Below are 17,364 nucleotides of genomic sequence, written 5' to 3'. Positions count from 1 at the left end.
CAGAAAATGGAGTCCATTATATAGCACTCAGCCATGACGTTTCAGCACCTGATGTGGCGTGACAGCTCTTGATTCGTTGCTCGCTCATCACACCACTATTACACCCCGAGAATGGGCAGTGACTAGGAGTGAGTTCACTCTCGCACTTGCGCACAAGGCTTGTTTACTAGTTTGTCACAGCGGAGGCCAGCGCCATCTTATAATGGTGATTGCTCGCGGCACGCACACGGCTCTCCACAGCGATTGCACGCTGCACGCTGCACGCTGCACGGCTTTCCACATCTCCCCCTTTTTATTTTATTAAATTGAGGCTGGACTAGGTCTGTGTAATTATGCCCATCCGCTGTGGCTCCTGTCTTAGGTCGTTCCTCCAATGTCACAGCCTTTTCCTGTCATAGGGTAACCCTATCGCCACTGGGCCCCGTGTCTTAGGATGATCTGTGCATGAGGAAAGTTGCCCGTCCCTGGATACCACAGTGCTATGTGACAGTAACTACTAAATGACCTAGGGCGAACTCTACAAAAGAGGCCAGCCACCAATGTCAACTAATTTTTGAGCATAGATAGCCAGATTTCTGGGGAGGCCCCTTGCTCAATGGCAGCAAGTGCTTGAGCTATCACAACCTTGTCACGTGTTTGTTGGGTTCTGAGCTTGCAAACCAACCAGAGCATGAACACAAGTCCACAGCAGGTGGCAACACCAAATAAACCCACCCCCACCCATTCCTTAAAATAAGAAAATGCAGATGAAATCCAGGAGGAGAGGCCCTCTGTCAATGACAGGTCCACTCGCGTTGAGTTGATCTTTAAAACTGCCACCCTCAGGGCCTCAAGAGTCTCATCGAATCCCTCAGACCAATTTCCTGCAAGATACAAGGAAAGCTGTCTAGACAGATTAGCTGCATAAGTAAAATTTTCATATTGGACACTGGTAATACACAGGGCTTCCAGTTTTCTTTCGCAACCCAACTGGGCCATCTGGTATAGAACTCCTATCTGTTCTTCTGCCAAGTCAAGGCGCTGATTTAATATCATCAGCCCTCCCTTTAACTTGGTACTAGCAGAAGTTTGGACAGTGATGGCATCAGCCAGATCTGCTGAAAGCTGATTTAATTTTGTGCCTGATTGAACCGTACTAACCATAGCATACCCTGCAGCTGTAGCAGCAGCTGCACTGGCTGAAATTGCTATGATCATGGCAGCAGTAATTCCAAAATCTCTTTTTTGTCGAAACAGGGATAAGGTGGAGGGTGTTTCCACCGGAACCGGGATCCAACGTGGGATCCGTGCTACCATGGCACGGGTGTTCTTTGTTATGTCCCAACATTGAGAAATCCAACAAGAATCATTGGAACAGACTTCAAATGAATCATTTGAAAGAATAAACAAGAAAGGGGGGTAAACACAGACTGGGATAGATGGATAATTAATCTGGTTTACCAAAGTTTTATTGAACCCAGTGATCTCTACACTGGTATTAGTATATCCATAAGAATACTGGGAGGCAGCATGTATTCCCTAATACTGAGCAAATCTTGAGATGCCAGTAAAAGAAGCCTTTCCAACTGCTCCTCCCTGGATAAAGATCAAAGGATTGAGTTCTGTACAACTGCCATTGACTCCACAAAGCACCCACTTGTGAAAGGGATGCATTCTAAAGTCCTGTGTGAAAAGTCCCTCTTTCATAACAAATTCCTTCTCTGGATCATCTATCATGTTGGGAGAAAAGGAAAAGGTTTTACTCTGATCTGCCCAACGAGTGATGGAGGATTGAAAATCAGACCAAGGCAGTATCAGCCCTTCATCTTCCAAGCTACAATGAGGGGCTATTTTTGGTTGGTGGGGACGTTCTTTGTCTGAAAAGTTAGGTGGCAGAAATGTACCATTAACCCAAATTGCCTCCTGCCAAAAGGTCCGATTTGTAAAGGTTATATCTGCATTGGAAGTATCTTGGGTTGTGCTTACCCAACCTCCTCGGTGCTCATTAAACTTCCCCAAAGCTCGAGCTGTGAGGTTGATACATTTTCCTGGTCCATTCATTTGAAAACATAAAGAACCCTGTTCTAATAAAGAGCGATTTTCCCCTAATGGTGCTCGGGTGGGATCATAGGGTAGATATGGCAAATCTAATGTTTTATTAGTAGTAAAGAATTTTGGAAAAACTATTGCATTATGGTGAACTGGCATTGGTTTAGGGAAAGTCGAAAGAATGGCCCATCTCTGTTCGCCCCTCATACTAGGAACCTGAGACAAGTTCAGCATTGTCAGGATCAGGAGCAGTCCTCGGGAGGTCAGCATCTTCTGCACCATCCTTGATGAATATCTTGCGGGTGAGTCGTTCCGGCAGCCAAAATGGGTTGTCTTCACTCTGTGGAAAAACACAAACAGCTCCCCTGGATCTTATCAAAATAGGATCCAGGCCTTTCCACAGACCAGTTAAGACATCCTTCCATTTGACCATTTCTTTTGGTCTATCAGGGTCTGAGCTATGTTGATCAGCTGCAGAGCGACCTTGCTCGTCAAGATTCAAAAAATTGAGTGTAAAGAGTGCCATAGATACAGCTACTCTTGGCACTGAGGGCAGAGTCGCATCAACTCCCCTTTTTTGTTTTATGAGATAAGACTTAAATGTACGGTGAGCACGTTCCACAATGCCTTGTCCTTGAGGATTATAAGGAAGGCCAGTCAAGTGAGTGACATCCATTTGATGACAAAACTGCTGAAATTTAGTAGAGGTATATGCTGGCCCATTATCAGTTTTAAGAATTGTGGGCTTGCCCCAAGCACTCCATGCTTCTAAACAGTGCTGTATAACATGAGAGGCTTTCTCACCTGTTAAAGGTGTAGCAAACATAACACCAGAGCAGGTGTCAATGGAAACATGTAAATATTGATTTCTTCCAAAGGAGGAAATATGAGTGACATCCATTTGCCAGACCTGTAATGGTCTGATGCCTCGGGGGTTTACCCCTACATGAGGAGTAGGCAGAAATTGACAACAGTTTTGACATTGGGTGACAATGTCACGAGCTTCTTTCCTAGTTAAAGTGAAACAGCGGCGTAATGTTTCAGCCGTCACGTGGAAGCGTTTATGAAACTCCCTTGCAGCCTCTGACTGTGAGGACAGAGCAGCAGCCACGATTCTAGTAGCTTTGTCTGCCAAGTCATTTCCATGAGACATGGGGCCAGGAAGGCCAGAATGAGCCCTAACATGAGTAATATACACAAGATGTCTTCTATGTAACAAGGCTGACTGAATTTGCTGAAAAATGTGAGCAAGCTTGCTAGAGGGTCTAATTAAGCCAGCAACTTCAAGCATATTAACTGCATTGACCACATATGAAGAGTCAGATACAATATTGAGTGGTCCCTTGAAAAGTTTCAAGGACTTCTAGAACTACCAAACACTCTACAATCTGGGGTGATGTCTCATTATATTGTTTAGATGTTACTTGGCCATTTACTACATATGCACCTATGCCAGTTTGGATCCATCTGTATACACTACTACCCCTTCCAGAAGTGGGTGTTTGGCTGTTATTACTGGAAACACTATGGCTTGGCTTAAGGCAAATTGTAAAATTGGATGTTTTGGATAATGATTATCAATTTGTCCTGAATAAGAGGCAACCAAGACTGCCCAATCGTTAGTTGTTGCTGCCAGGGTTTGAACTTGAGCAGAAGTATAAGGTACGATTAGCATATGAGGTTCTTTCCCAAAATAAGTAATAGCTGCTTTTATCCCCCTAAGTGCAAGTTGAGCAATTGCATTAGGATACCACTCAATGATTTTTGCAGGGGAAGCATTAGGATGGACCCACAATAAGGGTCCTTTTTGCCATAAGACTGCTGTTGGTAACTGTGCAGTTTTTAATATGCACAATTCAAATGATTTTGACTCCTCAATGCGTTGTAATTGAGCATCTTGTAAGGCCTTTTCTATCGTTTGTAAAGCTTGACATGCAGCTGGGGTAAGTGCTCTGTGGGAGGAGATGTGGGTATCTCCCTCTAATATGTCAAATAAGGGCTTTAATTCTGCTGATGGAATTTTCAAAAATGGTCTTAGCCAATTAATATCTCCTAGCAATTTTTGGAAATCATTCAAGGTATGTAGTTGATCTTTGCGAATCTCTAATTTTTGAGGTACAATTTTGTCAGGATAAATGAGTGACCCTAGGAAGGCTCCCATTCGAGCAACTTGCACCTTTTCAGAGGCCACCTGCAATCCCCATTGCCCTAACGTTTTTATTAATATAGGGTATGCATCTTGCAATAATTGTGAATTTTTATGGCAAATCAAAATGTCATCCATATAAATTATCACCTGTAATGATGGAAAATGCTCTCTAACTGACTTAAGTGCCAATTGCACATACAGTTGACACATGGTGGGACTATTCGCCATCCCCTGAGGTAGGACCTTCCATTGGTATCTTTGATCCGGTTCTAAATGATTAATGGCTGGGATGGTAAATGCAAATCTTTGCCTATCTTGAGGGCATAAAGGTATAGAGAAAAAGCAATCTTTAATATCTATAATTATAATTTCCCAATTTTTGGGTAAGGCAGAAAGCAATGGTAGCCCTCGCTGAACTGGTCCAAATAGACGCATTTGTGCATTAATAGCTCTAAGATCATGTAATAAGTGCCATTTGCCAGATTTTTTCTTAATTACGAAAATAGGTGTATTCCAGGGTGAGGTAGAGGGCTCTAAATGACCCAAGCGTAGCTGTTCAGAAATTAGTTTTGTAGCTGCTTCTAACTTTTCAGAGGAGAGAGGCCATTGAGGAACCCATACAACTTCCTCTGTAAGCCATGGTATGGGCATGGAGCCCTCAACGGCCCCTAGAAAAAACCCAAACCTTGTCTCCCATTATTACCTTTTTGAGGGATAGGTTCAAGTTTACCCTGCTCTCCTTTCCCTAATCCCCTTCCTTCTTTATAGCCCATTTTCTTCATTATTTGAACAGCTTGTGGCGAGTATTCATTAGTCAAGGTCAGTCCTAGTGCCTGTAAAATGTCTCTCCACCAGAGATTTACTGGGAGTGGTAAAACATAGGGAGTGAATCGTCCTGTTTGACCTTCAGGAGCTGTCCAGCTCAAAGAACGGGAACTAATAGTGGGACAGGACTGATAACCTAAACCTTGCAAAGAACGTGATGACTGAGTAACGGGCCAAGTTTTTGGCCACCATTGGGAAGACAGGATACTTTTATCTGCTCCTGTGTCTAAAATCCCTTTAAATTGTTTTCCTTCTATAACTAATTCTAAGAATGGCCTGGTGTCAAGAGGCATCACTAAGTAAGCAGAATCATTTCCAGTAGAACCAATCCCTCTGGTAGCTCGAGGGACACCAGAGGAAGGAAAACAGCCATGTAGGCTTGGCAAAATTATTAACTGAGCTATTCTATCCCCTTGTGAAATAGAAAAGACACCCTGAGGACAGGAACAGAGAACTTGAAGTTCCCCTTCATAGTCTTGATCTACGACTCCAGGGTGAACAATAAGACCTTGTAAGGTAAGGGAGGCCCGGCCCAATATTAGGCCAACACTCCCGGATGGTAGAGGTCCTTTATAGTCAGTAGGAATAGGCTGTACCCCCATTTGGGGCATTAGCATGAATCGGGTGGTGGTACGGAGGTCCAACCCAGCTGATCCTTCTGTTGCCCTGCGGACTGTGGGGTCCACCTTTTGCCTGTCGAGGTCCCATATGTTTTCGGGCCCTGAGACCTGAGGGCCCTGTACTGGTTTTTTGGAATGGTCTCATTATCTACTGCTTGAGGGAATCCTGGCTGCAGGGGCCTGCCTCGAATGTCCCTGACTGAACGACAATCTCTAGCCCAATGATATCCTTTTCCACACTTAGTACACAGTCCTGGTGCTCTCTTTTTGACAAGGGCTCTACAGTCCTTTTTTAAGTGTCCCGGTTTGCCACAATTATAGCAGAGTTTGAGCTCAGCCATGTCAGGGTGTTTTTGCCCTTGTAGAATGGCAGCTGCTAAACCTGCATTAGTGAGTGGCCCTCCAAGCTCACGGCAAACCTTCAACCAATCCTGCAGTCCCTTGCTCTTTCTAGGTGTAATAGCCGCCCTGCATTCCTGGGTAGCCTGTTCATAGATCAACTGTTCAATTAAAGGCATAGCTGTTTCTGGATCCCCAAAAATTCTCCCTGCCGCTTCTGTCATTCTAGCCACAAAATCTGAGAATGACTCCTGTGCGCCCTGGGTGATCTTGGTCAAATGCCCACTTGCCTCTCCCTTCTTAGAGAATGCCTTCCATGCCTTAACTGCAGCAGCTGAGATCTGAGCATAAGCTCCCCAATGGTAATTTGTCTGGTTATTAGCGTGTTGTCCCTGACCTGTAAGCAACTCAAAAGTCCATGTTCCTTGCTCCCCTTCATCATTGGCATTGGCCCTTGCCTGTGCTTGGCAGGAGTCTTGCCACAAAGCTTTCCATTCTAAATACATTCCCATGTTAGGAGATGCGGCTTTTACTACGGTCATCCAATCGCCAGGGGTCATTGCCAGAGTTGCAAGCCTTTCGACTTGGGCTACAGTAAAGTTGGCATTGACTCCATAGTTACGAACTGACTCTGCTAATTCTTTAATCTGTATATACTCCACTGGGGCATGAACGCGTCCACCCTCTGCACCTTCGAAGACTGGGAACACTTGCTGCACTTTTCTCTGTTCCTCTTTTGAAATGAATGAGTCTGATTGATACCTCTGCACGTAGGGCGGAGGTGTACTAGGACCCAGAGGTTGCGGATCTGAAGATCGCATAGTGATTTGACATTTGTCTCTAGCTACTTTTGCTTTCTTTATGTTATTCTGTAACTGATTAACTTGTCTTTCATCTGGCTGGTATCTTTCTTCCTCTAAGTCTGTTTCCTCAGAGGAGCTAAGTTCCTTATCCAATTCTGAGCTACTGACAGCTAGTGCCTTAAACTCATCTAATGGCGGGTAGAGGCTCCTTTCCTTATGTGCCTCTCCAGTTCTTTCTCTCTTCTTCTCTCCCTTTCCATCCCTTTTTCTAATCTCTCCCAAGGCATTCTTTCCTTTATATCTCTTTTCCTCGGGCTCAAGGCCCGTGGAAAGGCCTAAATTCTTCGGTGCACCTTGTTTTGTCCCAACTTTCAATCTCTCTCCCCACTCTGCCTCTGATAGACTGTCTTGAATTTCGTCCAAAATCTTCTGCCCTGCTTCTACCATCTGCTCACAATCCTCATCTGTTAAGCACAATCTCACCAATTTCCATAACGGCATGACCCCTGCTTTAAGTTTGCCTTTCTGCTGTTCCCTGACTAGATCTCCTTTCAGTTTATCCCAAGAAGTGACAGTTAACGAACCTGAGCAAGCATACCATGGTGCTACACGGTCTACCTCCCTGACAAATGCCTCTATACTCTTAGTGGCGATTTTTAGGCCACACTGCTTCAGGACCGACCTTAACGCCACTACTACAGAGTGAGAAATTCCCATACTGCCGCTATCCAGTCCTGACCGTGACTGAAACTAATCACTGTCCAGGCACTGTCCAGGTGCTGTCCGAGCCTGACTGCGACTGGGAACCAGTCAGCAGTTCCAGCAGTGGAAGCAAAACGAAACTGAAAGGGAAAGTGCGATCGCCGTGCAAACAATCAAAAGGGCATCTAACTCTGGAGAAATTTCAAGACAATACTTACCTTGCAGAGCTGTAGTGTCCCGCAGTTCTGATTCCGCCCCGCGAATGAGGGATCTTCCTTGCGCCGGTGTGATGGTATAAAGTCCCCGGGTCTTCGGCGCCACTTATCCCGAGCTTTTGTCCCCACCAGCAAGAACACACTCAGGACAACCGGAATCTTCTGCAGCAAAGCTTTATTGCTTACTTCTCAGGAAGATCTCGACCCCAGAAAATGGAGTCCGTTATATAGCACTCAGCCATGACATTTCAGCACCTGATGTGGCGTGACAGCTCTTGATTCGTTGCTCGCTCATCACACCACTATTACACCCCGAGAATGGGCAGTGACTAGGAGTGAGTTCACTCTCGCACTTGCGCACAAGGCTTGTTTACTAGTTTGTCACAGCAGAGGCCAGCGCCATCTTATAATGGTGATTGCTCGCGGCACGCACACGGCTCTCCACAGTGATTGCTCCCTGCACGCTGCACACTGCACGGCTTTCCACAGAAACTAACAGAAGTTATGAATCAAATGGATCTGGCAGATATCTACAGAACATTCTATCCTAAAACAAAAGGATAAACCTTCTTCTCAGCACGTCATGATACCTTCTCCAAAATTGACCACATAATTGGTCACAAAACAAGCCTCAACAGATACAAAAATATTGAAATTGTCCCATGCATCCAATCAGATCATCATGGACTAAGGCTGATCTTCAATAACAAAATAAATAATAGAAAGCCAACATTCACGTGGATACTGAACAACACTCTTCTCAATGATACCTTGGTCAAGGAAGGAATACAGAAAGAAATTATGGACATTTTAGAGTTCAATGAAAATGAAGCCACAACATACCCAAACTTATGGGATGCAATGAAAGCATTTCTAAGAGGAAAACTCATAGCTCTGAGTGCCTCCAAAAAGAAACTAGAGAGAGCACACATTAGCATCTTGACAACACACCTAAAAGCACTAGAACAAAAGGAAGCAAAATCACCCAAGAGGTGTAGAAGGCAGGAAATAATCAAACTCAGGGGTGAAATCAACCAAGTGGAAACAAGAAGAACTATTCAAAGAATCAACCAATCAAGGAGCTGGTTCTTTGAGAAAATCAACAAGATAGATAAACCCTTAGCCAGACTCACTAAATGGCACAGGGAAAGCATTCTAATTAACAAAATAAGAAATGAAAAAGGAGACATAACAACAGATCCTGAAGAAATCCAAAACACCATCAGATCCTTCTACAAAAGGCTATACTCAACAAAACTGGAGAACCTGGTTGAAATGGAGAAGTTTCTATACAGATACCAGGTACCAAAGTTGAATCAAGATCAGGTTAATGATCTAAACAGTCCTATATCCCCCAAAGAAATAGAAGCAGTCATTAATAGTTTCCCAACCAAAAAAAGCCCAGGACCAGATGGGTTTAGTGCAGAGTTCTATCAGACCTTCAAAGAAGATCTAATCCCAGTTCTTCACAAACTGTTCCACAAAATAGAAACAGAAGGTACTCTACCCAACTCATTCTATAAAGCCACAATTACTGTGATACCTAAACCACAAAAGACCCAACAAAGATAGAAAACTTCAGACCAATATCCCTTATGAATATTGATGCAAAAATCCTCAATAAAGTTCTTGCTAACCGAATCCAAGAACACATCAAAACAATCATCCATCCTGACCAAGTAGGTTTCATCCCAGGGATGCAAGGATGGTTCAATATACGGAAATCCATCAATGTAATCCAGTATATAAACAAACCCAAAGACAAAAACCACATGATCATCTTGTTAGATGCGGAAAAAGCATTTGACAAGATCCAACACCCATTCATGATAAAAGTCTTGGAAAGATCAGGAATTCAAGGCCCATACCTAAACATGATAAAAGCAAACTACAGCAAACCAGTAGCCAACATTAAAGTAAATGGTGAGAAGCTTGAAGCAATCCCTCTAAAATCAGGGACTAGACAAGGCTGTCCACTTTTTCCATACCTATTCAACATCATACTTGAAGTCCTAGCCAGAGCAATTTGACAACAAAAGGAGATCAAAGGGATACAAATTGGAAAAGATGAAGTCAAACTATCACTTTTTGCAGATGATATGATAGTATATATAAGTGACCCTAAAAATTCCACCAGAGAACTCCTAAACCTGATAAACAGCTTCGGTGAAGTAGCTGGATATAAAATTAACTCAAACAAATCAATGGCCTTTCTCTACACAAAGAATAAACAGGCTGAAAAAGAAATTAGGGAAACAACACCCTTCTCAATAGTCACAAATAATATAAAATATCTTGGCGTGACTCTAACTAAGGAAGTGAAAGATCTGTATAATAAAAACTTCAAGTCTCTGAAGAAAGAAATTATAGAAGATCTCAGAAGATGGAAAGATCTCCCATGCTCATGGATTGGCAGGATCAACATTGTAAAAATTGCTATCTTGCCAAAAGCAATCTACAGATTCAATGCAATCCCCATCAAAATTCCAACTCAATTCTTCAACGAATTAGAAAGTGCAATCTGCAAATTCATCTGGAATAACAAAAAACCTAGGATAGCAAAAACTCTTCTGAAGGATAAAAGAACCTCTGGTGGAATCACCATGCCTGACCTAAAGCTGTACTACAGAGCAATTGTGATAAAAACTGCATGGTACTGGTATAGTGACAGACAAGTAGACCAATGGAATAGAATTGAAGACCCAGAAATGAAGCCACACACCTATGGTCACTTGATCTTCGACAAGGGAGCTAAAACCATCCAGTGGAAGAAAGACAGCATTTTCAACAAATGGTGCTGGCACAACTGGTTGTTAACATGTAGAAGAATGCGAATCGATCCATTCCTATCTCCTTGTACTAAGGTCAAGTCTAAGTGGATCAAGGAACTTCACATAAAACCAGAGACACTGAAACTTATAGAGGAGAAAGTGGGGAAAAGCCTTGAAGATATGGGCACAGGGGAAAAATTCCTGAATAGAACAGTAATGGCTTGTGCTGTAAGATCAAGAATTGACAAGTGGGACCTCATGAAAATACAAAGCTTCTGCAAGGCTAAAGACACCATCAATAAGACAAAAAAACCACCAACAGATTGGGAAAGGATCTTCACCTATCCTAAATCAGATAAGGGACTAATATCCAATATATATAAAGAACTCAAGAAGGTGGACTCCAGAAAGTCAAATAACCCCATTAAAAAATGGGGCTCAGAACTGAACAAAGAATTCTCACCTGAGGAATACCGAATGGCAGAGAAACACCTGAAAAAATGTTCAACATCCTTAATCATCAGGGAAATGCAAATCAAAACAACCCTGAGATTCCACCTCACACCAGTCAGAATGGCTAAGATCAAAAATTCAGGTGACAGCAGATGCTGGCGAGGATGTGGAGAAAGAGGAACCCTCCTCCATTGTTGGTGGGATTGCAAGCTTGTACAACCACTCTGGAAATCAGTCTGGTGGTTCCTCAGAAAATTGGACATAGTACTACCGGAGGATCCAGCAATACCTCTCCTGGGCATATATCCAGAAGATGTCCCAACCGGTAAGAAGGACACATGCTCCACTATGTTCATAGCAGCCTTATTTATAATAGCCAGAAGCTGGAAAGAACCCAGATGCCCCTCAACAAAGAAATGGATAAAGAAAATATGGTACATTTACACAATGGTGTACTACTCAGCTATTTTTTTTTAATGTTTTTTTTTTTTTTTTTTTTTTTTTGGTTTTTTGAGACAGGGTTTCTCTGTATAGCCCTGGCTGTCCTGGGACTCACTTTGTAGACCAGACTGTACTCAAACTCAGAAATCTGCCTGCCTCTTCCTCCCAAGTGCTGGAATTAAAGGCGTGTGCCACCACCGCCAGGATACTACTCAGCTATTAAAGAGAATGAATTTATGAAATTTCTAGCCAAATGGATGGGCCTGGAGGGCATCATCTTGAGTGAGGTAACACAATCACAAAGGAACTCACACAATATGTATTCACTGATAAGTGGATATTAGCCCAAAACTTAGGATACCCAAGGTATAAGATACAATTTTCTAAACGCATGAAACTCAAGAAGAATGAAGACCAAAGTGTGGACAAAATGCCCCTTCTTAGAATTGGGAACAAAACACACATGGAAGGAGTTACATAGACAAAGTTTGGAGCTGTGATGAAAGGATGGACCATCTAGAGACTGCCATAACCAGGGATCCATCCCATAATCAGCTTCCAAACGCTGACACCATTGCATACACTAGCAAGATTTTGCGGAAAGGACCCAGATATAGCTGTCTCTTGTGAGACTATGCCGGGGCCTAGCAAACACAGAAGTGAATGCTCACAGTCAGCTATTGGATGGATCCCAGGGCTCCAATGGAGAAGCTAGAGAAAGTACCCAAGGAGCTAAAGGGATCTGCAACCCTATTGTCGGAACAACATGATGAACTAACCAGTACCCCGGAGCTCTTGTCTCTAGCTGCATATGTATCGAAAGATGGCCTAGTCGGCCATCACTGGAAAGAGAGGCCCATTGGACTTGCAAACTTTATATGCCCCAATACAGGGGAATGCCAGGGCCAAAAGAATGGGAATGGATGGGTAGGGAAGTGGGGGGGGGTGTATGGGGGACTTTTGGGATAGCATTGGAAATGTAATTGAGGAAAATAAGTAATAAAAAAAAGAAAAAAAAAGAAAATGTGATACATTGACACAATGGAACATTACCTGTTAAAAACAATGACATCATGAAATTTGCAGGCAAATGGATAGAACTTTGTAAGATAATCCAGACTTAGAAAGACAAACATGGTATGTACTCATTTAGAAGTTAACATTAGCAGCTACACAATGGATATCATACTACAATCCACAGACCCAGAGAAATAAGTAACAAGGAGTACTCAAGGGGTAAAAGATGTATCTCTCTGGGAAGGGGAAATAGAATAGATTTTGTGGGTGGACATAGACATATGGGGCTGGAACAGGAGAGATCAGACTTGGGTTAGCAGAGATGGAGAGAGAGAGAGTATTGGAAGAGACAAATAGAACTGGAGGGTGGTATTTTAAGGAGGTGATGTAGAAAGCTAGTACAGTGAAAAACTCCCTGGAAACTACAAGAGTGACCCTAGCAAAGGTTTCTATTATTGGAACATATGTATCCCAAAGTGCCAACATCTATAGCCACACAAGTCTCCTAGCATTAAGATTGGGAAATCAACACAATCACAATCACCTTTGATCTACAATATACCCTACTGCAAGGTGTGCTTGGGCAGTGGTGATTAGGAACCAGTGGGAGTGGCCAACCCATGACTGGTTCAACATGTGGCTCATGTAAGACAGAGCACATGCCTAACACTGTCTGGATGGCCAGGAGCTAGAGGGAGGACAATCCAAAGACCTAGGATCAAACTAAACATGACTGGCAAAAATAAAGTTAATGAAATGATTCCTAATGGTATTCTGCTATACTCACAAATAGTTGCCTAAGCAATTATTATCAGAGGTGTCATTCACCAACCAACAGAAGCAAATGCAGAGACCCATAGCCAATTAGTAGGCAGAGCCAAGGGAATCCTTCAAAAGAGAGGGAGACGTATTGTAGGAGCCTAAGGGCTTGTCCTGATATTATTGGCTGTGTTTTTACACTAATGCTTTGGCATCTGTGATGGGGGTGATTATAGATCTGGGTGATGATATATGGTTTCCTCTCTGACAAATGAAAGCTTTGTTCCTTGGTTTCTTCTTACACCCTGGACTTCAGGAAAGGGTTGTTCCAGAAGACCATGGTTTGGTTTCTAGTACCTATATTGAGTGACACAGTATCACCTGTCACTCCAATCCAGTAGAACCGATACCCTCTCCTGACCTCTGCAGTATCTGACCACATGTGGCACACAAACAGACATAAATAAAAACAATTTAAAATAAATAAATAAATAAAACCCTTTTACAAAGCTAAAAGGTAACTCTTTTTTTTTTTTTGAATTTTTTTATTACGTATTTTCCTTAATAACATTTCCAAAGCTATTCCAAAAGTCCCCTATACCCTCCCCCACACACACTTCCCTACCCACCCATTCCCACTTTTTGGCCCTGGCATTCCCCTGTACTGGGGTATATAAAGTTTGCATGTCCAATGGGCCTCTCTTTCCAGTGATGTCCTACTAGGCCATCTTTTGATACATATGCAGCTAGAGTCAAGAGCTCCGGGGTACTGGTTAGTTCATAATGTTGTTGCACCTACAGGGTTGCATATCTCTATAGCTCCTTGGATACTTTCTCTAGCTCCTCCATTGGAGGCCTTGTGATCCATCCAATAGCTGACTGTGAGCATCCACTTCTGTGTTTGCTAGGCCCCGGCCTAGTTTCACAAGAGACAGCTATATCAGGGTCCTTTCATCAAAATCTTGCTAGTGTATGCAATGGTGTCATCGTTTGGAGGCTAATTATGGGATGGATCCCTGGATATGGCATTCTCTAGATGGTCCATCCTTTTGTCTCAGCTCCAAACTTTGTCTCTGTAACTCCTTTCATGGGTGATTGTTCTCAATTCTAAGAAGGGGCAAAGTGTCCACACTTTGGTCTTCGTTTTTCTTCAGTTTCATGTGTTTTACAATTGTCTCTTATATCTCGGGTATACTAAGTTTCTGGGCTAATATCCACTTATTAGTGAGTACATATCATTTGAGTTCTTTTGTGATTGTGTTACCTCACTCAGGATGATGCCCTCCAGGTCCAACCATTTGCCTAGGAATTTCATAAATTCATTGTTTTTAATAGCTGAGTAGTACTCCATTGTGTAAATGTACCACATTTTTTGTATCCATTCCTCTGTTGAGGGGCATCTGGGTTCTTTCCAGCTTCTGGCTATTATAAATAAGGCTGCTATGAACATAGTGGAGCATGTGTCCTTCTTACCGGTTGGGACATCTTCTGGATATATGCCAAGGAGAGGTATTGCTGGATCCTCCGGTAGTACTATGTCCAATTTTCTGAGGAACCGCCAAACTGATTTTCAGAGTGGTTGTATAAGTTTTCAATCCCACCAACAATGGAGGAGTGTTCCTCTTTCTCCACATCCTTGCCAGCATCTGCTATCACCTGAATTTATGATCTTAGCCATTCTGACTGGTGTGAGATGGAATCTCAGGGTTGTTTTGATTTGCATTTCTCTGATGATTAAGGATGTTGAACATTTTTTCAGGTGTTTCTCAGCCATTCGGTATTCCTCAGGTGAGAATTCTTTGTTCATTTCTGAGCCCCATTTTTAATGGGGATATTTGATTTTCTGGAGTCCACCTTCTTAAGTTCTTTATATATATTGGATATTAGTCCCCTATATGATTTAAGATAGGTAACTATCCTTTCCCAATCTGTTGGTGGCCTTTTTGTCTTATTGACGGTGTCTTTTGCCTTGCAGAAGCTTTGCAGTTTCATGAGGTCCCATTTGTCAATCCTCGATCTTACAGCACAAGCCATTGCTGTTCTATTCAGGAGTTTTTCCCTTGTGCCCATATCTTCCAGGCTTTTCCCCACTTTCTCCTCTATAAGTTTCAGTGTCTCTGGTTTTATGTGAAGTTCCTTGATCCACTTAGACTTGACCTTAGTACAAGGAGATAGGAATGGATCGATTCGCATTCTTCTACATGTTAACAACCAGTTGTGCCAGCACCATTTGTTGAAAATGCTGTCTTTCTTCCACTGGATGGTTTTAGCTCCCTTGTCGAAGATCAAGTGACCATAGGTGTGTGGCTTCATTTCTGGGTCTTCAATTCTATTCCATTGGTCTACTTGTCTGTCACTATACCAGTACCATGCAGTTTTTATCACAATTGCTCTGTAGTACAGCTTTAGGTCAGGCATGGTGATTCCACCAGAGGTTCTTTTATCCTTGAGAAGAGTTTTTGCTATCCTAGGTTTTTTGTTATTCCAGATGAATTTGCAGATTGCACTTTCTAATTCGTTGAAGAATTGAGTTGGAATTTTGATGGGGATTGCATTGAATCTGTAGATTGCTTTTGGCAAGATAGCCATTTTTACAATGTTGATCCTGCCAATCCATGAGCATGGGAGATCTTTCCATCTTCTGAGATCTTCTTTAATTTCTTTCTTCAGAGACTTGAAGTTAAAAGGTATCTCTTAACTATAGTACTATTTTATAATTTTTAGTTAGTGGTAGTTAACCTGCTCTGTGTCCCCAGTGGGTTATGTGCACACACACACACCCAAGACCTATCTGAATTCATGAATGAAACTCACACACACATACACACACACACACACACACACATACACACACACACCAGTTAATTTTGATATGCCTTGACTAGCTCAAATGTTGAGCATTTCTAATCCTCTCCCCACCTAGCAAAACCTTCCCTCAGGTATTCCAGAGTTAACATCATTTAAAACTCTATATCTCATCTCTGCTTCCCCACTGGGAAGTGGCCACTAAAGCCACTTAACTGAATTCTTTTTTTTTAATTAGATATGTTCTTTATTTACATTTCAAATGTTATCCCCTTTCCTAGTTTCCCCTCTGAAAATCCCCTACCCACTCACCCCTCCCCCCCTCCTCAACCCACACACTCCTGCTTCCTGGCCCTGGCATTCCCCTATACCGGGTCATACAACCTTCACAAGACCAAGGGCCTCTCTTCCTATTGATGACAGACAAGGCCATCCTCTGCTGCATATGCAACTGGAGACATGAGTCCCACAATGTGGTTTCTTTGAATGGTGATTTAGTCCCAGGGAGCTCTGGGGGTACTGGTTAATTCATATTGTTGTTCCTCCTATAGGGCTGCAAACTCCTTGGGTACTTTCTCTAGCTCCTTTATTGGGGACCCTCACCCAAATTCTTACATGGCTGGTTCATTCTACACTTCTCTCATGGCAATTTTGCTTCTTCCTCTCTTCTCTCTCCCAAGCCCTGGAATACTAAAAGTCCTGACACTGTCTGTCCTGACTAGCTATTGGCTGCTTGAATCATTATTTATCAATTGGAGCCAACAGGGCGGGGGACAGGGTCTCTCAGTTTCTAACATGCACATACTTGTGTAAACAGTTGAGGGGGGTTAAAATTACATTAAAACACAAGCAGCATTAGGAAAAATCCACTTCACTTCCCCCCTTTTGTCCAATTAAAGGACCCTTTTCTCTAAGACATAAATTGAGTACAACTATAACAATTATGTAAATTACAACGTATGATATACAATTAACATCTAGTCCATCATGGGTGTCAATTAAAGTATTCTACCATCTATCCTAATTTAAACAGCTTACAATTCTATACCTGAATTATGTTCTGATTTTAGTTTGCATTACCATCTGAAAAACATCCTTTCAAATATATGTTATTTCTTTCAATGCTAAACAATTTGAGTCTGATTATGAGACTATAACTAGGCTTCAACCCTGCCAGAAATCTGAGAACAAAATAAATATAACCTGAATTTATAGGAAGCAGAAAAACACAGCTTCCAAAACTTAAACAAATTATAGAGACAGCTAACTATCTGGACAGGCCCTAAGTTCTTATAATATTGGAGCATCTATCTTCAGCCGTCTGGCCCAGAACCATCTGACAGAGCTTGAAGTGAAGCAGGAATATGAAGGACTAGCTCACCCTGTCTTGGCAAAGCTTAGGAGTTGACTATCTAGCATCTGTTTGTGCTCTTTAGA

This window comes from Mus caroli, unplaced genomic scaffold (genome assembly GCF_978045245.1).
Source record: "Mus caroli unplaced genomic scaffold, Mus_caroli_1 scaffold_1, whole genome shotgun sequence".
NCBI classification, from domain to species: domain Eukaryota; kingdom Metazoa; phylum Chordata; class Mammalia; order Rodentia; family Muridae; genus Mus; species Mus caroli.
The sequence above is the reverse complement of the archived record's forward strand: the minus strand, read 5'-3'. Positions refer to the sequence as shown.